The sequence below is a fragment of the Mustela lutreola genome, chromosome 9 (genome assembly GCF_030435805.1).
Source record: "Mustela lutreola isolate mMusLut2 chromosome 9, mMusLut2.pri, whole genome shotgun sequence".
NCBI lineage: Eukaryota > Metazoa > Chordata > Mammalia > Carnivora > Mustelidae > Mustela > Mustela lutreola.
In genome coordinates, this window is record NC_081298.1 from 13,054,484 (window position 1) to 13,080,416 (window position 25,933).

At 45.0% G+C, this 25,933-nt stretch overlaps 1 long non-coding RNA gene across 1 annotated transcript; it reads right to left on the reverse strand.

Moving 5' to 3' along the window:
• Window positions 1-279: 279 nt before the first annotated feature.
• Window positions 280-25,420, reverse strand: LOC131808145 (uncharacterized). Its single transcript, XR_009344694.1, has 3 exons — window positions 25,327-25,420; window positions 1,216-1,283; window positions 280-644 (listed from the first exon to the last, which is right to left on the reverse strand). It is a non-coding gene; the product is annotated as an uncharacterized LOC131808145 (long non-coding RNA).
• Between the last annotated feature and the right edge of the window lie 513 nt (window positions 25,421-25,933).

A 25,933-nucleotide genomic window follows, 5' to 3' on the forward strand; every position in this document is an offset into this window, starting at 1 on the left:
AAGTCCCATATCAGGCTCCTTATTCAGCAGGGAGCCTGCTTCTCCCAAGCCCTCTGCCTGCCTTTCTGCCTACTTGTGCTTTCTGTCAAATAAATAAATAAATAAACAAAAAAAGTCAACAGTAGCCTTACACTACATCACAAGGGCTGCGTCATTCACCTCACTTCATCTCATCAGGTAAACATTTTGTCATCTCACATCTCCCTAGGAAGAAGGATGAGTAGAATATGATATTTTGAGAGAGACCATATTCACATAACCTCGATTATGGTGTGTTGCTGTAATCACCCTTTATTATTGTTATTTTTGATCATCCCTGACTGTGTCTAATTTATAAATTAAAGTTTATCACATGTAGGTATAGGAAAAAACATGGTAAATATAGGGTTTGGTACTACTCGTGGCTTTAGGCATTCACTGGCAGTCTTGGAACGTATCCCTTGTGGATGAGGGGTGACTACTGTATGCTTTTGCAAATGGGCTCCTCCGGGCTGTGGCTTGTCTTCTTGTTCCTCTGACAACCCCAACCTCGTGCTGGATCATCCAGGAAAGTGGTGCTCTCTCTGCTGAGGCCGCTGACATGACATAGAAGCCAGGAGCGGCTGGCAGCCATCTTACAACCACAGAGAAGAGGCAGCCTGAGCCTGGAGTCAAGAAATAAATGAGAATAGACGACTCGCAGACAAAAAAAGGGGAACAAATGACTCATAATCATATAAAAATAAGATCTACTCTTAGGAGAAATGAATTCGAAGTGATAAAGTTGCATCATTTTTTATCTATCAGACTTCCAAAAGGAAAACATAATTATAACGCACTGTGTTGCTCACGGTGTAGGGAAAATGGCGGTCGATTAGACTCAGGTCTGGATGTAAGTATGAGACACGTAAGCAACTAGGGACTTAAGTGAGTTGGAGTTGATGTTTCTCAGGATGTAGAAGAAGTCTGTAGGTCAGCTCATGGGAGCCGGTATGGTGCATCCATTTTCCTCAGGGACCTGGTTTCTGTCTGTCGGCTGACTTTCTCTAGGTCGCCATTTTTACAGTCACATGACTCGCAGTACTGGCTGGAGCGCCATCTGTCCCACCTGCAACCCAGGCAGCAGAAAACAGGCCGACAGAGAGGAGAGCACACTCTTTCGTTTCTGGAACCGCCCCCCCCCCCACTTCCACTCACATCTCATTGGCTGGAGCTCGGTCATGTGACTATACCTACTTGCAAGGGAAGCTGGGAAATTTAACTTTTACTCCAAGTGGCCGTCTCTTAGAATAGAAACTGGAGTTCTGTTAATACGAAAAAAGATGTTGGGAAGTGAGTAGGTACTCTCAACACTGTTAGCAATAGTATAAATCAGTATTATCTTTATACCCTTCCCTGTTGGTTTTCAATAAATTGTTTCATTTGATTCCCAGCACATGTCCTCATCAGTCCCCCCACTTTTCTTCCTGGTGAGGAAACAGAGATAACAGATGAACCAGCTCAGCCAAGGACACTGTATTAATCAGGATTCTCAACGGCTAGTGATTGGGATAGAGCCCCCCCCCCCCCCCCCCCCGTCATCGTCATCAGGCTTCCTGCTTAGCGGGGATTCTGCTTCTCTTCTCCCTCTGCCCGCCCCCTCCCCCTAACTTCATGCACCTGCACTCTCAGATAAAGAAAATCTTAAAAAAAAAAAAAAAGAAAGAAAGAAAGAAAGAAACCCAAATCCGATTGTGAGACCTCACAGGCTCACCTGACTGCAAAGGTCACAGGTAGCACCAAGTTCAGGTATGAATGGATCCAGACAGTGAGTCAGGACTCTCTTGTCCTTCATCTCTTGGTCTGTTTCCTGTGTGTTGGCTTCATTCTTGGAAGACAGTTAACCTCCCCACTCTATCACCAATGCTGTAGAGTTTCATTCTTTGATAGGCCTTTCCCATACAGTGGCCCTTAGCAGATACAACCCCTACATCTGGTCACATCATAGTTTTCCATTATTTCTAGTAAACATCCCAGAACCGACTCTCACTGGACGGCCTTGGGTCACATGCCCATCTGTGAGCCGATCCCCAGGGCCTGAGATGAGCCAGACTGGTGTCCGGGCAGAGCTGAGTCACTTGCTTATTCTTAGAGCCCGAGGGTGGGGGTCAGCCCTCTGGAACCAGAGAGACTGAATGGGGGAGGGGAAATCCCCCCTGGAAACCTGGGGCACAATTTCCAGAAAGAGGAGAGGTTGCTCGATAGACTAAAGTGTGAACATCTGCTGCTAGGAGCGGCATAGTTGGGGTGGGGGGGGTACTGCACCAGCAGTGCGGTCCCCAAGTCCTAGCTCCCGGGGCACCACAACCACCCCAGCTCTCTCTGTTGCCTAGGAACTCGCTTTTAAGAAATCACAAAATGTAAACACAGACGAAAGGAGAAGTACTCAGGGGAGAATCACACACAAAGGGGAGAGGTTCGAAGGCCCTGAGAAAAACGTTCAGCTCTGGGGGCTTCCTTACCTTACTCACCTTGTCACAAAGTTTTAAAACCTGATGAATTACATTCCCAAGGACTGAGAGAATTTGCGGATGTGATCAAGAACATGCTGTCAGAAACCACGGAGACTGGGGATGGCTGGAAGATTGGAGCCAGGCGAAGTTATACTGTTTTTAGAAACTGCATCATAGGGGCGCCTGAGTGGCTCAGTGGGGTAAAGCCTCTGCCTTCGACTCAGGTCATGATCTCAGGGTCCTGGGATCGAGCCCCGCTTCTGGCTCTGCTCAGCGGGGTGCCTGTTTCTGCCTCTCTGCCTACTTGTGATCTCTTTCTCTGTCAAATAAATAAATAAATTAAATATTCAAAAAACAAAAACAAAAAACCCTGCATCCTAGAGCCCAAGAAGAGAAAGGAGATTCCCTGATGAGCAGGAAGCCTGACGCAGGGCTCCATCCCAAGATCCTGGGACAACGACTCAAGCTGAAAGCAGATGCTTAACCAGCAAAGTCACCCAGGAACCGCTCACCTGCTCCCTATTTCTACGCCCAGCCCCAGGCAACCACTAAGCTACTTTCTGTCTTTGTGGATTTGCCTTTTCTAGATATTCTGACTTTTTTTCTTAAGATAAGAATTTTTTATTGCTTTTTAAAATATTTTGGTTCTAAAAGCAAGACATTTGTGGTAATGAGTGCAAATGACACAGAAGGGGATAAAGTAAAATGTGAACGCTTTTCTGGCAATCCTGCCTTTTAGAGATCTACTGTTAACAAAACCCTGCGTACTTATCCCTCCTGATCTTTTTGCCTCAGTCATCTTAAACACCAGTTAGATCATTTAGGTCATCTCAGACATCACACTGTGCACATCTCTACTATATGTGTTATTTCATTTTATTTTATTTTGTTTATTAAGTAAACTCTGCACCCACTATGGGGCTTAAACTCACAATCCTGAGATCAAGAGCCCCATGCTCTACACACTGAGCCAGCCACGTGCCCCTCTACTGTGCTTAGGTAGCCCTCCTCTTCTCTGGATAATATTACCCATATTTTTCCTGTGTAAACTGTTATTCATCCACCTTCAGTCCTTATAGACCAACTCTGGGAGAGGGAATTGTGGCTCAAGCATGGCCAATTACCTCCTCACTGGCTCAGTCGGTGGAATGTGAGACTCCTGGTCTCCGGGTTGTGAGTTCAAGCTCCACCTTAGGTGTGGAAATTACTTAAAAATAAAATCTTTGGAGGTGCCTGCATGGCTCAGTGGGTTAAAGCCTCTGCCTTCAGCTCAGGTCATGATTCCAGGGTCCTAGGATCAAGCCCCGCATCGGGCTCTCTGCTCAGTGGGGAGCCTGCTTCCTCCTCTCTCTCTCTCTGCCTGCCTCTCTGCCTACTTGTGATCTCTGTCAGTCAAATAAATACATAAAATCTTTATAAATAAATAAATAAAATATTTGGGGGCACCTGGGTGGCTCAGTGGGTTGGGCCTCTGCCTTTGGCTTGGGTCATGATCTCACAGTCCTGGGATTGAGCCCCGCATCAGGATCTCTGCTCAGCAGGGAGCCTGCTTCCCCCTCCCCCTCTGCCTGCCTTTCTGCCTACTTGTGATCTCTCTCTGTGTCAAATAAATAAATAAAATCTTTTAAAAAATAAAATATTTTTAAAATATTTTATTTACTTGACATAAAGGGAAAGATCATAAGTAGGCTGAAAGGCAGGCAGAGGGGGAGGGGGAAGCAGGCTCCCTGGGGCTGCTTAAATACGGCGCTGGATCCCAGGACCCTGAGATCATGACCTGAGTCGAAGGCAGAAGCTTAACCCACTGAGCCACCCAGGTGCCCTAAAAATAAAATCTTAAAAAAAAAAAATAGTGGGATAGGGGCGTGTGTGTGTGTGCGCGCGCGCACACATGAGAGAGAGAGAGTTGTCACCGGCAGCTCTAGTTCCTGCCCAATGCTGTGCTAGTTACAACCTGTTTTTTTAAACACCATTAAAGTGGGCGCCTGCATGGCTCAGTCATTTAAGTGACTGCCTTCAGCTCAGGTCATGATCCTGGGGTCCTGGGATCAGGCCCTGCATTGGACCCCCCTGTTCACTGGGGAGCCCACCTCTCCCTCTCCCCCTGCTTGTGTTGTCTCTCTCCTGTATCTCTCTCTGTCAAATAAATAAATAAAATCTTTAAAATAAAACCAAATAAAAAATAAACAATTTCCTGGGGCCATTCTGCTTGACCACGATCCTCAAGAATATAGACCAGTGTTTTTTCACACCTCAGGCTTCAACCCATTAGTAGGTTATAAAATTAATTTCTGGGTTATGAGTAATATTTTATTTATAAGCAGACTAGACTAAACCAAAATGGAATAGAAAATAAAAGGGAGCGGGGGGACGCCTGGCTGGCTCAGTCAGTGGAGTGAGTGTGTGACTCCGGAGCTCAGGGTTGTGAGTTTGAGCCCCAGGATGGGTATAGAGATTACTTAAAGAAATAAAATCTTTAAATAAATAAATAAATACAACATATTTTTTTAAATGATGGAACAACATAGAAAGTACCAGAATGCACTAAATGACATATGTCGGGGCGCCTGGGTGGCTCAGTGGATTAAGCCGCTGCCTTCGGCTCAGGTCATGGTCTCCGTGTCCTGGGATCGAGCCCCGAATCGGGCTCTCTGCTCAGCAGGAGCCTGCTTCTCTCTCTGTCTCTCTGCCTGACTCTCCGCCTACTCTCTCTGTCAAATAAATAAATAAAATCTTTAAAAAAATAAAAATAAAAAAATAAATGACATATATCAAAAACAATGAGTTTATTTCAGTATGTGTGTAAACACATGTATGCTGGGTCATAGTATAAAATTTCTATTTTACTGTGGATCATTGTCCAAAAGTATGGAAAAATACAGCTACTGATCGTCCTATTACAACCTAACTTTTTACATGGGCCTGTTTTCTCTCATAAACCAAGCACTGAACTTTCAAGGGATCAGGTATCCCTTTAAACTTGTTCTTTTGGTGATAAACTGCTCTGCCCACTATCAAAACAACAAAAACAGGAAGCTTTGATTCAGTTTTAGTAAAACCTAAGTGTCATTCTAGGTCATTTTGGTGTTTTGTTAACATCAAATACTTAAAATTTTCAATAAGGTAAGGGAAAGGGGCTTGGAATCCATTCTCATTCCGACGGCCTCGCCAGCTTCAAGAACAGGAAGACCCAGACAGGTGGGGCAAAGGTCTTAAATTTAAGTTTACAGAAGCCCTGGCTTTTCTAATGTTCTTTAGGAAGAAGCAAGAACATACCTAGTTTACTTTGGAGTTTTTCATGAGCTGTTTAATTTTTAAAAGTCCTAAAAAGAGAAAAATCCTCTTGGGGGGGTTGTCTGACTGGTTCCGTCAGTAGAGCATGTGACCCTTGACCTCCAGATCATGAGTTCAAGCCCTACATTGGGTGTAGGGTTTACTTAAAAAAGAAAAAAAAAAAAAGTTCTGACAGGATACCCATTTAATATTAAATAGCCTCTTCTAGGTGGCACCTGGGTGGCTCAGTGGGGTAAGCCTCTGCCTTCGGCTTAGGTCATGATCCCGGAGTCCTGGGATCGAGCCCCGCATTAGGCTTTCTGCTCAGCGGGGAGCCTGCTTCTCCCTCTGCCTGCTGCTCCCTGTTCTCATGTTCACTCTCTCTCTTTGTGCCTCTCCCTCTCTCCCTCCCTCTCATAAATAAATAAACATTTTTTTAAATATCTTATCTATTTATTTGATAGAGACCCCAGGATCATGACCTGAGCTTAAGGCAGACCGACTGAGACAACCAGGTGCCCCAATAAATAAAATCTTAAAAATCGTCATCATTACCATCATCATCATTAGAACAGGAATCTAAAAACTTTACATAAAGGGCCAAATAAATATTTTAGGCTTTGTGGCGCCTCTTCCTCTGTGTCTCAGCTCTGCAACTGTAGGCCCAAAACACAAATGAATGAGCGTGGCTGACTTTCAATTCACATTATTGGCGGACACTGAAACTTGAGTTTTATGTAATTTTCATGTGTCAAAAAAGTTATTCTTTAGATTTTTTTTTTTTCCCAACCATTTAAAAATTAAAGCCCGGGGCACCTGGGAGGCTCAGCGGTTAAGCCGCTGCCTTCGGCTCAGGTCATGGTCTCAGGGTCCTGGAATCGAGTCCCGCATCGGGCTTTCTGCTCAGCAGGGAGCCTGCTTCCCTCTCTCTCTCTCTGCCTGCCTCTCTGCCTACTTGTGATCTCTGTCTGTCAAATAAACAAATAAAATCTTATAAATAAATAAATAAATAAAATTTTAAAAAAATAAAAACATAAAAATTAAAGCCCAACCTTAGCTCACTGGCTGTGCAAAAAAATATGTGTTAGTGAAAGGAATTTGTCCACTTCTCTCTTCCTTCCTTCCTTTCTTTTTATTTAATTATTTGGGGGGTTTTTTGTTTGTTTGTTTTTAAAGATTTTATTTATTTATTTGACAGACGGAGATCACAAGTAGGCAGAGAGGCAAGGCAGAGAGAGAGGAGGAAGCAGGCTCCCTGCTGATCGGGGCTCGATCCCAGGACCCCGGGATCATGACCTGAGCCGAAGGCAGAGGCTTCAACCCACTGAGCCACCCAGGCGCCCCTTAATTATTTGTTTTCAAGTAGGCTCCATGCTGGGCATGGAACCCAATATGGGATTTGAACTCATGACTGGAACTCAGATCAAGACCTGAGCCAAAATCAACAGCCAGACACTTAAATGACTGAACCACCCAGGTGCCTCAATTTTTTAATTTTTAAAATATTATTTATTTGTTTAATATATCTTCTTATAAAGTAAGCTCTACATCCAGTGTGGGGCTTGAACTCACAACCCCAAGATCAAGAGTTGTGTGCTTCACTGACTAAGCCAGCCAGGCACCCCAATATGTTCATTTTTTAAATTTAAATTTTAATTCAGTTTGCAGTATTCAAAAAGTACAAAAGAAAAAAAAAAAGTCCCCAACCCATATTTATCAGACTTTTTGATCTTTATCAAAATGGCAGGTTAGGGGCACCTGGGTGGCTCAGTGGGTTAAGCCTCTGCCTTCAGCTGAGGTCATGATCTCAGGGTCCTGGGATTGAGCCCCATGTCAGGCTCTCTGCTCAGTGGGGAGCCTGCTTCCCCTTCTCTCTGCCTGCCTCTCTGCCTACTTGTGATCCCTCTCTCTGACAAATAAATAAATAAAACCTTTTATAAAAATTGGAAGGTTAGAAATGGCCTGTCGGTATAATGTTAATTTTCATTTCTCTTATGATGAGTGTGAGTTGCCTAGGACGGCAGTGACAAATGACCATAAACTTGGTGGTTTCAGACAACAGAAATTTCTTCTTTCACAGTTCTGGAAGCCAAAAGACAGAAATCACAGTGTCAGCAGGCTGTGCTCCCTTCAAAGAATGCAAGGGTGAATCTTTCTCAGCCACCATTAGCTTCTGGTTGGTGCTGGGAATCCTTGTTGTTCCGTGGCTTGTAGACGCATCCCTCCAATCTGTGTCTCCATCTTCACGTGGCCTTCTCCACTGTCTGTCTGGGCCTCTCTGTCCAAATTTCTCTCTTCTTACCAACATACCAACATACTAGTCATTTTGTATTGAGGGCACAACCTCATTCAGTATCCCCTTGTTTTAACTTGCTAACATCTGCAAACACCTTATTTCCCATAGGAAATAAGTCCCAATCTCAGGTTGCAGGTAGATATGAATTTTTGAGGGACACTATTCAACCCTTTAACATAGGAGATTTGGAATCTTTTCCTGTTTTATCTGCAAACGAACCATGGTAATCACACTCATCACTGTTTAGATACCACGTGCTCATTTGATCATTCAAAGTCTTCTTCTTCTTCTTTTTTTTTTTTTTTAAAGATTTATTTATTTATTTGACAGAGAGAGCTCACAAGTAGGCAGAGAGGCAGGCAAAGAGAGAGAGAGGAGGAAGCAGGCTCCCTGCTGAGCAGAGAGCCCGATGCGGGACTCGATCCCAGGACCCTGAGATCACGACCCGAGCCGAAGGCAGCAGCTTAACCCACTGAGCCACCCAGGCGCCCCATTCAAAGTCTTCTTGGGCCTGCTTGCTCTCCTGGCCCAACATACAACTGGCCCAACATACACATAAAAATGGTGGCTCCAGGGGTGGCTCAGTTGGCTAAGCGACTGCCTTTGGCTCGGGTCATGATCCCAGGGTCCTGGAATCGAGTTCTGCGTCAGGCTCCCGGCTCAGCGGTGAGCCTGCTTCTACCACTCCCACTGCTTGTGCTCTCCTGCTTTCTCTATCAGATAAATAAATAAATTAAAAAAAAAAAAAAAAAAAAGGTGGCTCCAGGGGATTCAACCCCAAGCACACAATGTAGCCTGATGTTATCCACAACTGAGTTTTATCCAATGGAACACAACTTTGGGCACCTAGAAAGGACTAAGCCTATGTGTGATTGAGTTGAATTGAAATTCGAGGAAAAGAAGTATCCCTCTAAAACAATGATAGCTAAAATTATTATTACTTATTATTATAATCACATTATTATTATATGACATTTATGAGTGTTTACTAAGAGCCAAGCACTTTTCTAAGCCATTTACGTGTATTAATTCAAGTAAACTAGGAAATGGCAGGAGTAGGATTTAGACCCAGGCAGTGGGACTCCAGGCCACTCGACTAAACTTCTTGAATGTACCTAAAAGGGAGGGAGCAAGTTTTCAATCTCTGAACTAAGTGTTATTTTGCTTCTTAACTTCTTCTGTTAGATTTTTAAATCTATTTAATGCGACATTGATAAATTAATCAATAATAAATTTAATAATTATATAAATTAAATTATATTACATAAATTAAAATTTTAATATAACATTAATAAATCGATAAAATCTATTTAATGTGACATTAAATACAATACACTAACGCAGCCTATGATTTTGAACACTTTCTTCCCATAAAGGGCATCCCATAAATGATGATTGCCCTGGGCTTTTATTTCTTTTCTCTTTCTCCTCTCTTTCTTTCTTTCTTTTTTCTTTTCTGTGCTCCACTTCCTCTGCACACTCTTCCTTTACCCTAAGTTGCTACTTTAGATCAGGAAGATTAAGAAGCCATAAATAACTTTTCTGTGAATTATACTACAGGAAGTTCAACCTGATCAGATCCTGCCCGGCAGTGGTAAAGCAAAAACAAAGCAATACAAAACCCAAGTCAGGGTTTCTGAGCACAGAGACCCGTGACAAAGTCAGTTCCAGTTCTTGCAACACTCCTCGAGATGGCTGTGCTGCAGAATGTTAAACACTGAGTAAAGGATCAACGCCCCTGCTTCTTTGCGTATAACACACGGCTGGAAAAAGAAGTGGGACACTTGAAGGATCCGTAGTTGAATAATATACTTATGTGTTACAGGAAAGTTGCCAGTTTCAGTGCTTGAAAATGCATCACTAATCTGTAATTATGTTTTCCTTTTAAGATATAATGAACAGGAGGGCACCTGGGTGGTGCAGTCAGCTGAGCATCTGACTCTTGGTTTTTTTTTTCTTTTTCTTTTTCTTTTTTTAAAGATTATTTATTTGACAAAGAGAGAGAGATCACAACTAGGCAGAGAGGCAGGCAGAGAGAGGGGGGGGAAGCAGGCTCCCTGCTGAGCAGAGAACCCGATGTGGGGGTTGATCCCAAGACCCTGAGATCATGACCTGAGCCGATGGCCACCCAGGTGCCCCATGACTCTTGGTTTCTGATCAGGTCGTGATCTTAGGGTCCTGGGATTGAGTTTCACACTGGGCTCCCCACTTTGGGGGGAGCCTGCTTCTCCCTTTCCCTCTGCCTGCTGCTCCCCCTACTTGTGCTCACTTTCTCTCTGCCAAATGAATAAAATATTTTTTTAAGATTTTATTTATTTACTTAACAGAGAGAGAGCACAAGCAGGGGGAAGAGCAGGCAGAGGGAGAAGCAGGTTCCCTGCTGAGCAAGGAGCCCAATGTGGGACTCGATCCTAGGACCCTAGGATCATGACCAGAGCTGAAGGCACACGTTTAACTGACTGAGCCACCCAGGAGTCCCAAATGAATAAAATCTTTAAAAAAAATTTTTTTTAATATGTATATATAAAACATGTTGGCCTGGCATATAGCAATGGCTTAATTAATGCTTATTATTAGTATATACCATATAATGATTAAAATAAGGTATATCATCATTATTATTAATTATTTTGTTATTGTAAGAGCTCTCACAACAGACCAAGGCCTTCTAACATCCCTAACTGTCCGGTATTGTTAGCAATGAGCCCTCCCAACTGAGCAATGACCTCATCCCAACCATGATGGTTCTATGGGCCTTTCATCTGACATCCATATTTTTATCCAAAGGAAAACATTTTCTGAACAGAGGCCTTTAAGCAGTTGTGTTAATTACCTGCAGTTGAAATGTCTACATGTTTGGACTTGCTGCCTGTCAGCTGGCTGAAAGTTTGCAGACAAGCTTGTCTGTAAGGTATGTAGCTCAGGAGCAACAAAGAAAAAGGAATTGAGGTAATGCCACTAGGTTTCACATTCTATGCATTTTTCTTCTACTCCTTCAATTACAGAAACACACATGGGGTAGGAGTGGGGGTGGGAAAGCCAGGCTCCCTCTGGGGTCAGCGGAGCCGAATGTGAAATGAAGGTTGTGAAGCTGAATGCTTGAGACCATTTCTGGAATAAGGAGGCAGGCTGCAGTCTTAGCTCTACTTCTTACAGGCAGTGGTTCCTTCCAGAAGTCACTCAAGCCCTCTGCTGCCTTGATCTCAGTCCTGAACCTGTTCAGCCCCAGGGAACAGATTCTGGGAGGGAGGTTTGCAGGTAGACGGTTTACTGGGAAGAGTTCTTGCAAACGACACCTGTGAAGGGGTGAGGGGAGGTAGGGGTGCCGAGGGAGAAATCAAATTAGGAGGCAATTGCAGTGGAAGCCTCAGCCTACCCGCTGTGGGGCCATAAAGGGGAGATGGCCCTCAGACAATTCCAGAAGGGAGGCTGGCAGCCTGGCCTTTGTATCCTTGTATCAACCAGGCATTGGACCCAGCAGTGGTCCTTAATGCAGGGAGGGTGCCGATCTGGCCCCCAGAGAGCACTCGGCCATGTCTGCAGACAGTTTGGTTGTTGCTGCTGCAGGAGGGGTGCTCCTGGGTGTTTAGTGGGGAGAGGCCAGAGATGCTGCTGAGCACCCCACCGCCCCCAGGCTGGTCCCCAGGACAAAGAAGTATTGTCTCACCGTGTCAAGAGTGCTGAGGGCTCTCAAGGATAAAGGCTGCCCTTGAAGAGGACTTGTCATCTTAGAGCAGCTTCCTTTAAGCTAAGGGCAATTTCTGAAGAATTCACTAGAACTGTGAGTCATCAGCAGCCACAACTCCCGGCCTCCGCTGGGGGAATAAATGACTGGTCCTGCAGGGGTACACGGACGCCACATCATGGCATCCACGACATCCTTTTTTTTTAAAAGATTTTATTTATTTATTTATTTGACAGAGAGAAATCACAAGTAGATGGAGAGGCAGGCAGAGAGAGAGAGGGAAGCAGGCTCCCCGCCGAGCAGAGAGCCCGACGCGGGACTCGATCCCAGGACCCCGAGATCACGACCCGAGCCGAAGGCAGCGGCCCAACCCACTGAGCCACCCAGGCGCCCCTCCACGACATCCTTTTATAAAAAATCAACTTGTGGGGCACCTGGGTGGCTCAGTGGGTTAAAGCCTCTGCCTTCGGCTCAGGTCATGATCCCAGGGTCCTGGGATCCCTCCTTCTCCCTCTCTCACTCCCCCTGCTTGTGTTCCCTATCTCGCTGTCCGTCTCTCTCTCTGTGTCAAATAAATAAAATGTTTTTTAAAGATTTTATTTATTTGAGAGAGAAAGAGCATGAGAAGGGGGAGGGTCAGAGGGAGAAGCAGACGCTCTGCTGAGCAGGGAGCCAGAGGTGGGATTCAATCCTGAGACTTCAGTATCATGACCCAAGCCGAAGGCAGTCGCTAAATCAACTGAGCCATCCAGGTGCCCCAATAAATAAAATCTTAAAAAAAAAAAAATCAGGATACCTGGGTGGCTCAGTGGGTTAAGGCTCTGCCTTCAGCTCAGGTCATGATCTCAGGGTCCTGAAATCAGGCCCCACATCCGGCTCTCTGCTCAGCGGGGAGCCTGCTTCCTGCTCTCTCTCTGCCTGCCTCTCTGCCTGCTTGTGATCTTTCTCTCTGTCAAATAAATAAATAAAATCTTTAAAAAAATAAAAATAAAAATAAAATCAACTGTCACTATACAAGTAAAACTTGAATCCCATCTCCTTATAAAAAGTATAACATTCTGGGGGCACCTGGGTGGCTCAGTGGGTTAAAGCTTCTGCCTTCAGCTCGGGTCAGGATCTGAGGGTCCTATGATCAGCCCTGCATCAGGCTCTCTGCTCAGAGGGGAGCCTGCTTCCTCCTCTCTTTCTGCCTGCCTCTCCGCCTACTTGTAATCTCTGTCTGCCAAGTAAATAAATAAAATCTTAAAAAAAAAAAAAAAGTATAACATTCTGGATAGACAGACCAGGGTGTCTCAACGTCCTCGGCACTACTGGCAGTTCAGGCTAGACAACTCTTCGGTTGTGAAGAAGACTCTGTGCTCCCTGTGTTTTCAGCAGGATCTCTGGCCTCCACCCACCAGATGCCAGAAGCCCTTCCCCCTCCCCCGCATTACTGCCCCCACACCCCTTGTGACAACCAAAAATATCTGGACACTTTGCTTCGTGTGGGAGGGCAGAATTCCCGTGATTGAGGATCATTTTTCTAGGTAAAATTTAAAATAGCCCTATTTTTTAAAATAATAATAAGTAAAATAATAATAATAATAATAAAACAGCCCTTTAACTAAAATTCCTAATCTTGGGACCCTCCCCCAAAATGACCACTACTGTAAGTTTGCAGTAGATCCTTCCAGAATTCTTTGTATGTATTTACATGGATACATATGCAACTGTAGAAAATAGTGTGTGATGTTTTTCATTTTTTGTATTTTTTTTACATCAATGTAATCATTTAACCATGGAAAATAGATCGTATCTTTGTTCCATTTTCTTTGGAAAATGCTTGAATTGTCATTCTAGACACCACCCTTCCTCTGTACTACCTTATGGAAAGCTGTGGGCACCCAGCTCTAGGAACGGGCCTGTGGCATAGACCCAGGTAAATCCGTGTGAGCCATTCTCCTGGCTCTCATTCTTAGGTCAAGGATGGGCACTGGGCTCGAGTTAAGCTAGTGAGAGGCTCGATTTTCTGGGACATCTGGAAGAGGAACTCTCTCCCTCCCTGTTTGAATATAACTAAATCATAAAATAAAATCCTAACTGCTGTAGCTTTGACGGGCACTTTGGGCTCATGGAATTGGAAGCGATCTTCTGTGTTTAGCTGCTGTTGAAGGAGAAAGACCAGACAAATTGAAAGGAACCTTGTCCTTGGGGCACCTGGGTGACTCAGTTGTTAGGCGCCTGCCTTTGGCTCAGGTCGTGATCCCAAGGTTCTGGGATCGAGCCCCACATTGGGCTCCCTGCTCCATGGGAAACCTGCTTCTCCCTCTCCCATCACCCCCTACTTGGGTTCCCTCTCTCACTGTTTCTCTCTGTCAAGTGAATAAATAAAGTCTCTAAAAAAAAAAAAAGAAAGAAAGAAAGAAAGAAAGAAAGACACCTTATCCTTCAGGAAAAACATCAAGCCCCTGAACCAAACCCAACCAAAAGCCCATGTTGCCAAGGATTTTTGCAAGATGAGAAACAATGGTCTCCGGCAATTCCCTCAGCCAGTCAGTATTAGATTTTCTGTTACATTCAACCTAACATGTTCTAAATGATCCCATAATCCAAAACGTGAATATACCGTAATGTACAGAACCATTCCCCTACTCAAGCATATTTCAGTTGTCTCCTATTTCTCACTGTAATAATCCACTTTTTAATTCAGATTTTTCTTTCTTTAAATGCTTTGGTTTTTTGATATTAAAGAGATCATGCATTAATTCATTCCAAAAACATATTATGAATACTTGCTGGGAACAATACCAGACCCCTGACCTCGGAGTTTTCATTCTTATAAGGTAGATAACAAACAAATAAAATACACTGTAAAACATGACAAAACAGCATGAAAAAATAACATAACACAACAATCCATTACAAGACCATGCGACTGGGAAGTCTATGGGCAAAGTGGTTGTTTGTTTGTTTGTTTTTTTAAACCAGTCCATGTTTCTTGGGGTTCAACCTCATGCAGTTTGAAGGCTCTATTTTCTAGGAGGAACTCAGTCGGGAACTCTGGGCATACGTGACAGTCGGGGTGATGTTTCGGGGTGTGACTGCAGGTTGAAAGCCCCAAGGAGGTGAGAGCTCCTTATCAAGCCATTAGTGCCTTTTAGCATTCTTCTCTTTTATGAACGTGGCCAGGGAAGGGTTTATTAGTTTCCTCTTTCATTCAGTCTGATCACCGTCATTAATTACGGCACCTGCTATGAAATAATCAGAGCATTTCTGAATCAAAGATAGATTGAAACAAGTTTAGGGCACGGCTTTCCAATCAGAATCCCGAGTGGCCCCAAATGCCCTGTTAAGAATGTGAAGAATGGGGCGCCTGGGTGGCTCAGTGGGTTAAGCCGCTGCCTTCGGCTCAGGTCATGATCTCAGGGTCCTGGGATCGAGTCCCGCGTCGGGCTCTCTGCTCAGCGGGGAGCCTGCTTCCCTCTCTCTCTCTCTCTCTGCCTGCCTCTCCATCTACTTGTGATTTCTCTCTGTCAAATAAATAAATAAAATCTTTAAAAAAAAAAAAAAAAAAAAGAATGTGAAGAATGTTCGCCGTTGCTGCGACAGGAGAATGCCAACTCCATGACGGTGTTATTTGAAAGTGGGGAGAGCTGAGCTGGACGCTTCATGCTGTTACATTGAAAAGGAAAAGGGATCTAGGACTGTTGCTTCTTGCTTAATGATGTATTACACTGTTCACCGGTCTCTATACCTCTTGACATTAAAAAACAGTTTAGTTTCAGGGTGCCTGCTGGCTCAGTCAGTGGGGCAAGTGACCCTTGATCTCAGGACTGTGGGTTCAAGCACCAAGTTGGATGTAGGATAAGAACAAGAGGGGATGGGGCTGTCCGGAAACCACGTCACCTCGCAGCATCATTTTAACCTGATTTCTGCAGGGCCATGGAGTCGGGGTGTCCCTCCCTTCCTGCCTCTGCTCTCTCCGCCATGTGTGTGCCCCTGTGGCTGACAGGAAGGAAGCCAAGCTCCGCCTGTGACACCCAGCAACCGCACACAGTGCTCATTCCCTCTCGAGGGGCCGCCTTCATCAGGCACTGCCCCTGCCTCCATCTCATCATGTGGGGGGACGTTTTAAGCCACGGTGAACTCACATTTGGGAACCCCAGCCGACGGCACCCCTGGAGCAGCCTCTCTCTGAGTGGTTAGAGAAGCTGTAGTCTGGTTTTCCGGCCCTGATTTCGGGTGGGAGCTGCTGAACTCGACGCCTGCTTTCTCCCCCAGCACGGGCCTGCTGTCAAGTCCCTACTGCATGGGGGGTACAAGTCACACATCAAGAAAGAACTGCTAGATGGCGCGCCTGGGTGGCTCCGTCATTAAGGATCTGCCTTCGGCTCAGGTCATGATCCCGGGGTCCTGGGCTCAAACCCCACATCGGGCTCCCTGCTCAGCGGGGAGCCTGCCTCTTCCTCTCCCACTCCCCCTGCTTGTGTTCTCTCTCTCTCACTTGTGTCTCTCTGTCAAATAAATAAAGAAAATAGGAAGGAAGGAAGGAAGAAACGAAGAGGGAAGGATGGGCGAGCTCCTAGCAGTGACCAGTGCAGGGGCTGGGGGACCCTTGAGGAAGGAATCTGGGAAGAAATGGGGGGGGGCAGATTCTTTGACCTATCTAGATGTCTGCAGGACCAAGGGGGGAGAGTGCCAGGACCTGGATGGAAAGTCACCGAGATCTGATGAGAAAAGAGAGTCATGAATCAGAAACACCTGCCTTAGACATTTTCATGTCCAATGTGCATTACCCCCCAAAGTGGCTGAGTCCTGCTGTGAAAATCACCGAGTTCACAATCCTATGAGGACAAACTGCCTCTTTAATCTCCACGAATACGGTCATCGATAATGCTGGAGACCTTCTGTTTTTCCTAACCCTGTGTCTTTCCTTTCCTGGGGGCATGAAATGACGGCCAACAAGGCTGGGCCAGGACGAAGCATTGCATGCTGCCACTTTACTGGGCCGGGACCAAGCAGGGTTTGATTTTCCCTTGTGAGGGTGGTGATTATTGCAGCGGAAATCACTACTCGGGCATTTCCTAACACTCACCTAATATTTTGGGAGGCTATTTTACGCTTTCCCAAATATTTGCATTCATTTTCTGATTTGATCACTACTGCAATCAAGGGAAAAATCTTTGAGCTTGTGTCATAATCTCTGAGCTGAGCTCTAGGCAATAGCACTTGTCCTAGGAACCAGTGTGTTGGGTATTAAAGCAAGATTGGCCAGCACCTTATATGACTAAGAAACCCCACACTTAGGGAACCTGGGTGGCTCAGTAGGTTAAGCATCTGCCTTTGGCTCAGGTCATGATCCCGGAGTCCTAGGATCAAGTCCCTCGTTGGGCTCCCTGCTCAGCAGGGAGTCTGCTTTGTCCTCTGCCTCTGCTGCTCCCCCTGCTTGTGCTCTCACTCTCTCTCCCACGCTCTGTAAAATAAATAAATAAATAAAATCTTTAAAACAAATTTAAAAAGGGGCACCTGGGTGGCTCAGTGAGTTAAAGCCTCTGCCTTCAGCTCAGGTCATGATCCCAGGGTCCTGGAATCAAGCCCCGCATCGGGCTCTCTGTTCAGCAAGGAGCCTGCTTCCCGCCCCCCTCTCTGCCTGCCTCTCTGCCTACTTGTGATCTCTCTATGTCAAATAAATAAATAAAATCTTAAAAATAAAAAAAATCCCCACCCTCATAGAGCCCTGGTTTTACTTCAGAGGGCCCATAGTTTTGGGAAAAAGTCAATCAGCTGTCCAGATCTCAATTCCTTCCCTGACCTACAAGTTCCCCCTCTCTGGCCAAAGCCTGTTCTGACTTCTTGGTGCGAACTGGCCCTGCCCTCTGACTCCTGACCTTTGGACCGCTTCAGCCTCCCCTTTGGCGGTGATGTGCCCGTGAAGGGCTTTCCAGGACAGGGAAAACATCCTGATTTGTAGCATTTGCCAGCTCCCGTGGTGGAAATATTTCTACCATAGCTGCTTTTAAGCAACCTACATTTTAACAACTGGCTCTTCAAGATTCCTGTATTTTGAGGGCCCCTCGCTGGCTCGGTCCGTGGAGCACGCAACTCTTGATCTCAGGTTTTGAGATTAAGTTTGAGCCTCATGTTGAGTATAGAGATTACTTAAAAATAAAACCTTTAGGGGCACCTGCATAGCTCAGTTCACTGAGCGACCGACTCTTGGTTTCCGCTCAGGTCACGGTCTTGGGGTCTTGGGATTGAGCCCCAGAGCCCCACTCTGTGCTCAGCAGGGAGTCTGCTTCTCTCCCTCTCCTCCTGCCCCTCCCCCTACTTGTGTATGCACATGCACACTCATGCTCACTGGCTCTCTCTCTCTCTAAAATACATAAATAAATCTTTGGGAAAAAATAAAATAAAATCTTAAAAAAAAAATTCTTGAATTTTGAACAATTGGTTCTCTGGAGCAGATATAAGCCCATTCTGGTACACTATCATCTATGTCTGAAGCAGGAGCAACAGGGCACCTGGGTGGCTCAGTGGGTTAAGCCTCTGCCTTCGGCCCAGGTCATGATCCCAGGATCCTGGGATCATGCCCCACATTGGGCTCTCTGCTCAGTGGGGAGCCTGCTTTCTGCTCTCTCTCTGCCTGCCTCTCTGCCTACTTGAGATCTGTCTCTCTCTGTGAAATAAATAAAAAGTCTTTAAAAAAAATTTTTTTAAATAAAGCAGGAGTAAGGATATCACTATATTCCCTACAGCATTATTTGTAGCAGCAAGAAGTTGGCCACAACCTAAATGATCATTAATAGGGAAGGTTCTAAGTAAGAACACAAAGGGACGTACAAACGGTCACCATAGCCATTTAAAAGATGAGGCAACTCTCTACATAGAGAACCATATCTGAGAGAGATGACTGAATGAGGAAAGCAAGGCATAGCACAGCATAGTAGTGAGCACAAACATAGTAGTGAACACAAATGGTTCATATAGGGGTCAAGAAGGTAAAGCAAATGAGTGAACCCAGCTAGCTGGAGACAATAGGGAATGGTGGGGGCTGGGGAAAAATGGAGACCATGTACTTATCTACTGGCAGCAGCATTTGGTTGCCATGTGGGAATGAAGAGCTATCATTTATTCCTGGGTGGTATTATTATTATTATTATTATTATTAATTTGACAGAGAAAGACATAGCAAGAGAGGGAACACAAGCAGGGGGAGTGAGAGAGGGAGATTGTGACCTGAGCTAAAGGCAGACGCTCAATGACTGAGCCACCCAGGCACCTCTCTGGGTCTTTTTTTTTTTTACTTTTTTTGTTTTTTTTAAGATTTTATTTATTTATTTGACACAGATCACAAGTAGGCAGAGAGGCCAGCAGAGAGAGAGGAAGAAGCAGGCTCCCTGCTGAGCAGAGATTCCCAATGCGGGGTTGGATCCCAGGACCCTGAGATCATGACCTGAGCCGAAGGCAGAGGCTTTAACCCACTGAGCCACCCAGGTGCCCTCTGGGTTTTATTTTTTTAAGGGAAATAGGAAATGTAGATTTTTATGTAACATTTTTCTATGGACCAAACCATGTATGTCTACAGGCTGAACCTTGCCTATAGACTACAGCCCAGAGCGAGCTCCCACTATGAAAAGAAACTAAAGAATGTTGAGTTTATACACATTTTTGTAGGCCATCTGCCCCAGCCTGTGGCAGCAGGGGATGGGGGGTGTCTTTATGTAAATTTGCAGAAGTTTCCCTCTGAAAGGCAAATTAGAAAAAATTTCCTTCTGGACCAGAGCAAAAACTGAATTTTAGCCCTCTTCAGCCCGGTGCATTTGTGCAGTGCAGTGTCTGCATAACCGTGTTGACCCTGCTTGGAGGCTGGTCTTCAGCTTGGGATGGGTGGGTATCCTCCAAGGGGGTACCTGGCTGGATCCCATCCATCCCAGGGCTTGCTCCCAGCATCTGCTGCCCAAGTATATGCTGTGGGCTGGGTTCCACCTTGGCCCAGCACTGGAGACTTCCGGAAGTTTCTGCTACAATCTCCACCCAGGCCCAGCCAAGGCTTGCCCGTACACCTCTCAGCACAGGGTCACCTCAAGCCTAGCCATCATCTACCCCATGGCAGGTAGCATGCAGGAATGTCCTGGGAGTGCTCCCCGGGCCTGCCCTCTGCCTGCCCATGCCTCTGTGCTGTCTTTCATCAGCAGCGCCCGAGTACAGCCCACCCCCCTCCCTCCCTTGGTCAGAATCAGGTGTGGGCTAAGGCCCTCCTCCCTAGTGTTCCCTCCGTGGCACTCTCTTCCCCCTCCGGGCCTTCAGTCTCTGATTTTCTCTTCCCCCATTGCCATATGCTAAGCCAGAAAACTGAGCCACCAGGCTCCCTCTCTCTGCTTCTTAATTGTCTTCAAGCTTTTCAGTCACTTGTTTTCTCAAGGTATTTTCTTTTTTAAAGATTTCATTTACTTATTTGAAAGAGAGAGCATGCACACGCACGTGTGCAAGCACAAGCCAGGAGGAGGGGTAGAGGGAAAGAGAAGAGGAGAAGCAGACTCTCCCCTGAGCAGGGGGAGCCCGACTGGGGCTCCATCCCAGGCCCCTGAGATCATGACCCTAACCGACTAAGCCACTTTCAACATACTGTATAGATACTTGCACATTTTTTCCTAAATTACATTTTTGAAGTAGCTGAAAGGATGTAATGTTGGCACATCATATATATTGACATCTTAAAACAGTTTCTTCGCTCTGAAATGTTCCCCACAGAATATCAATACCATAATAGTTTGTTTTCTACCATCATCTATTTTTTAAAAGCCGTGAACAATAGAAGTTTTACCTGGTCCTCTTTGCCAATAAAATCTTCAAATACACACTTTTAAAATTTATTTACATGGGGCACCTGGGTGGCAGAGTGAGTTAAAGCCTCTGCCTTCGGCTCAGGTCATGATTCCAGGGTCCTGGGATCGAGCCCCACATCGGGCTCACTCCTCAGCAGGGAGCCTGTTTCTTCCTCTCTCTCTGCCTGCCTCTCTTCCTACTTGTGATCTCTATCAAATAAATAAATAAATAAAATCTTTTAAAAAAATAAAATAAAATTTATTTACATAATCTCTACACCCAGTGTGGGGCTCAAACTCAACCCCTAGATCAAGAATCCCATGCTCTACTGACTGAGCCAGGTAGGCACCCCTAAAAACAAAATCTTTTTATTTTTTTTTTTAAGATTTTATTTATTTGACAGACAAAGATCACAAGTAGGCAGAGAGGCAGGCAGAGAGAGAGAGAGGAGGAAGCAGGCTCCTTGCAGAGCAGAGAGCCCGATGTGGGGCTCGATTCCAGGACCCTGGGATCATGACCTGAGCCGAAGGCAGAGGCTTTAACCCACTGAGCCACCCAGGCGCCCCAACAAAATCTTTTTAAAAAACAAAACAAAGGGGAGAAGTGTGACTCTCGTAAATGGATAGATGGGGTACTGGGCAGAGGGCAGTGGGAAAGAAAATCTGGCAAGAAAGATATAAAAAGAAGCAGAGGAGCTATAAAGTGATTCTCTTAAACTCTCTTTAAGAGGCTCCCGAGGGGCACCAACACCCCGGTTTGAAGCCTGCTGTTCTAAATCACGTCTCCCTTTCCCACAAGGGCTCCCAACCTCATGCATGACCCTATTATCAGAGAAGGAAGGAGAAGGCTTTCTACGCTTTGCAAGGACCTCTCTTGTCTGTGTCCTTCAGGCTAGGCTTGGGATCATGGGCTATGTAGTGTCTTGTTCTAGAACAAATTATTTTAACACATGGGCTTAATATCTCCAAAGCACACAAGCATACACACACACACAGAGTTATGCTTGTACAAGCATAATATATTTCAAAAATATGTTCCCAAAATGAGAAATCAGGAATGATGAATGACTCTGGTCAGAGGGTCTAGGACTTTTTTTATTTATTTGTTTATTTGTTTATATTTTTCATCTATCCATTTTTTTAAAGATTTTCTTTTTTGTGATCTCTACATCCAACGTGGGGCTCAAACGCACAACCCTGAGATTAAAAGCCACATGCTCCACCAACTGAGGCAGTCAGCCCCCTTTTTTAATTTTAGGACTTTTTCATTTTAATTTTAGGGATTTTATTTTTAATTATACAACATTTTGTTACAGTTTGGATATTTTTCATACATATAGATAACTTTTCCAGTGACAAAAGAAAAATAAGCTTACAGGCATATCACACAAAGAGCCTCCTTTTGTGTTTCCCTTTTGTATTATCCTATGTGTTTCTGTGAGCGTGTTTTTAGATATGATTAACATTTAAATCAGTAGATTGAGTAAAGCAGATTGCCTCCACCATGTGGTGGGCCGCGTCTAATCAGTTGACGGTATGGATAAAGTAAAAGATTGACTCGCTCCTGAATAAGAACGCTCCAGCCTGATAGCCTCTGAGCTAGGACATCACTCCTCCTGGGTCTACTACAGCCTGCTGGCCTTTGGACTTGAACGAGGACATTGGCTCTGTACATTTTGTGTTTGCCAACCTCCAGTACTGTGAGCCAATTCCTTATATAAAGAGATTACATACATATACTATAATATAGTAATACACACACACATCTCCTATTGATTCTGTTTCTTTGGAGAATGCTAATACACATAGATATTTTTTCTTTACATTTTTTTAAAATGTTCTTTTTTTCCTTTTCTACCCTGCTTTCTTCGAGATGTAATTTATACACCATATAATTCATCCCATTTTAAGTGCACGATTCTATGAGTGTGGGCAGTTGTATCCAGGTGTGTAACCACCACCATCAATAAAATATTTTGTTCACGTGCATATAATTTAAAAATCAAACAAAGCTATCTATCAGTCATGATTCATTTTGGCTATGAGAGACAGTGCAAAATAATGGAAAGATAATAACCTAGAGGAAGAAGTGAACCGCTATTGAACAATTCACAGTATCTACCCTAGAGGGTCAATGTTCAAACAAAAAAAGTAATCGTTCCATTTAACTGCTCCTAAAGCTCACTGTGGCAGTTTTCTCATCTTAGGCGCTTGGATATTTAATTGGCTTAAAATATAATAGATGTTATCAGACTCTAGTGATGCCCTACAATGATCCTGAAAAGCACACTTAATGTTTGACAATGAAAGAAGTCCCACATCGTGTCTTACAAAACATTTTCTAATGTACTCATATCCTGCATTAATGCCATTTTTTGTTATAGAAAATCTTAACATTAGTTTTGTAATTCAAGTTATTAGATTACTATTCATTGAATTTGCTATGGGCCAAGCCTTCTAAGCAGTCGCCACACGTACACCACTTTGCATTTTTGCAAAGTGAGATAGTTTAACCAACATTACTTTCCATATTTAGAGGCATTTGCATGAAGAGTGAATTTCACAATTAATAATCCTACTCTAATATTATATCTTACAGTCATATTAATTTTTATTTTGTTTTTCTTTTTGTATTTTGGAGTCAATATATTTGTCTTTTTTATTCTTAGGATCTGAAAAGTAGATAGACTCCACATACTGTGTATGTGTATTAGGAATGTATTTGGCTGGGGTGCCTGGGTGGCTCATTTGGTTAAGTGTCTGTCTTCAGCTCTGTTCATGATCCTGGAGTCAAGCCACTAGTTGGGCTCCCTGCTTCTCCCTCTCCTTCTGCTCCTGCCCCCAGCTTGTGTGCTCTCTCTCTTTCTCTCAAATAAATAAATAAAATTTTTAATTGGGGGGGGAAAAAAGGAGGGGCACCTGGGTGGCTCAGTGGGTTAAGCCTTTATCTTGGGCTCAGGTCATGATCTCCGGGTCCTGGGATCAAGACCCCCATTGGTTGCTCTGCTTAGCAGGGAGCCTGCTTTCCCCCTCTTTCTCTCTGCCTGCCTTTCTGCCTGCTTGTGATCTGTGTCTGTCAAATCAATAAATAAAATCTTAAAAAAAAAAAAGCAAATGCATTTGGTAGAAAGTAATAGGCAGCCCAACATACAGTGGACTAAACAAAAGAGAGTTGTTTTTCTCCCAAGACAAGAAGTCAGGGCCACGGGGGCTGTCCAGCAGTATTTCTGCTTTCCCCCCCCGCACCATTTTTAGCACGACGTTCACACGCCTGAGCCACCCAGGCGCCCCTCCTGCCGCAGGGTCTTGAGCACACCGATTTTCATCTCCTACTTTCAAGATGGCTATGCGCCTGCCGGCATCACATCCATGCTCCAGATGAGAACAACGGGGAAGGAAAAAAGGCCTCACTCATTGCATTTCTCCCCGTTTATGTTTCGGAAAGGGAATCAAATTCTCTCCAGTGTCCCCTCCAAAGGCCCCCTCTGACATAACTTCAAAGGGAAAGGGGCTGGAAAATCCCATCTTCGGCCATCTTCTGGCCTCTAGGCAAGAGAAAAGAGTGTTGAACAGGTGCTAACGGAACGGAAGCCACAGGAGCCATGGCACGAAACAATCTGAATGATTAAGTTTGTCACCAGAAAAATGATCGCTGCTTTTGTGACTAATGCACACCTTGTTCTTCTTCAAAGCCTAAGCCTCTAGAAACAGGGTTTCTGGAACCGGGAGGGCCCAATAGCTTCCCACTGTGTGTGAATATTAGTATCTTCAGCGGGGGCTCTTCAAGCTTACCGGTTCAGCAGCATCACCTGGAAGCCTCGAGAAAACACAGATGCTGGGCACACCCGAGAGATCAAGGGTGGGGCCCGAGAATTTGCATTTCCAACAAATGCCCAGGTGCTGCAACTGAGCTTAAAAACACATTTTCAGGGGCGCCTGGGTGGCTCAGTCATTAAGCCTCTGCCTTCAGCTCAGATCATGATCCCAGGGTCCTGGGACCAAGTCCTGCACTGGGCTCCCTGCTTTGCGGGAAGCCTGCTTCTCCCTCTCCCACTTCCCCTGCTTGTGTTCCCCTCTCTCGCTGTGTCTCACTCTCTGTCAAATAAATAAATAAAATCTTCAAACACACACACACACACATTTTCAGGAATGCGTGGGTGACGCAGTTGGTTAAGCATCTGCATTTGGCTCAAATCATGATCCGGGGGTCCTGGGATCGAGTCCCGTATCGGACTCTCCGGGAGCTCTGCCTGCCGCCGATCCCCTGCTTGTGCCCTCTCTCTCTCTCTGGCAAATAAATAAATTAAAATGTTTTTTTTAAATAATTTTAAGGGGGCGCCTGGGTGGCTCAGTGGGTTGAGCGTCTGCCTTCGGCTCAGGTCATGATCTCAGGTTCATGGGATCGAGTCCCGCATTGGGCTCTCTGCTCAGCAGGGATCCTGCTTACTCTTTCCCCTGCCTGCGTCTCTGCCTACTTGTGATCTCTCTCTGTGTCAAATATATAAATAAAATTTTAAAAATAAATAAATAAAAAATTTTAAAAATAATTTTAAAATATTTTTGATATTTTAATATTTGATTTTTAATATTTTAAAATATTTTTAAACAATAAAATAAAAATAAAAACACATTTTGAAAACCACTATTCTTGCCAATCTCTTACGTTCATAGACATGTGCGCCATTTTCAGTCTTTTGTCTCTTCTACCAGAACTGTTGCGGTAAAAAATGGGGAAGGGGCATCGCAGGCAGCAGGAACAGGTATGATGGGTGGGCCGACAGCTGTTGTTTCACTTACCAGAAGACATTTTCCTTCTTCCGGTAACAGCACCTTGGTTTCCATCTGGGGAACTCCCTGACTGCCCTGCTTGAGTTCCGTGTAGGGCGGATTCTGCCCCTTTGCTGGGGGGGAGGGGAGGAGATAGGAGCCACGGGACCCAGGATTGCCTAATCAGTGCATCCTGCGCGACTGGTCCCAGTCATTGGTTTGGGGATGGTCACCCGACCTCAGCTGATTCAAGGAATGTTATCCACGCAGGCCTTTTTTTTTTTTTTTTTTTAAAGATTTTATTTATTTATTTGACAGACAGAGATCACAAGTAGGCAGAGAGGCGGGCAGAGAGAGAGAGGAGGAAGCAGGCTCCCTGCTGAGCAGAGAGCCCGATGCGGGACTCGATCCTAGGACCTTGAGATCATGACCTGAGCCGAAGGCAGCAGCTTAACCCACTGAGCCACCCAGGCACCCCCACGCAGGCCTTTTCTAGAGCAGTCCGGAGGAAGTGAGAATACTCTTTCCACTAGGGGCTAATTAGGGCACAAGATTAGAGACAAGGTCCCTTCCCATTGGGAGAGATGGAGAATGGAGATAAGACAGCAGGGACTGGGGTCCCTGCGTGGCTCAGTCA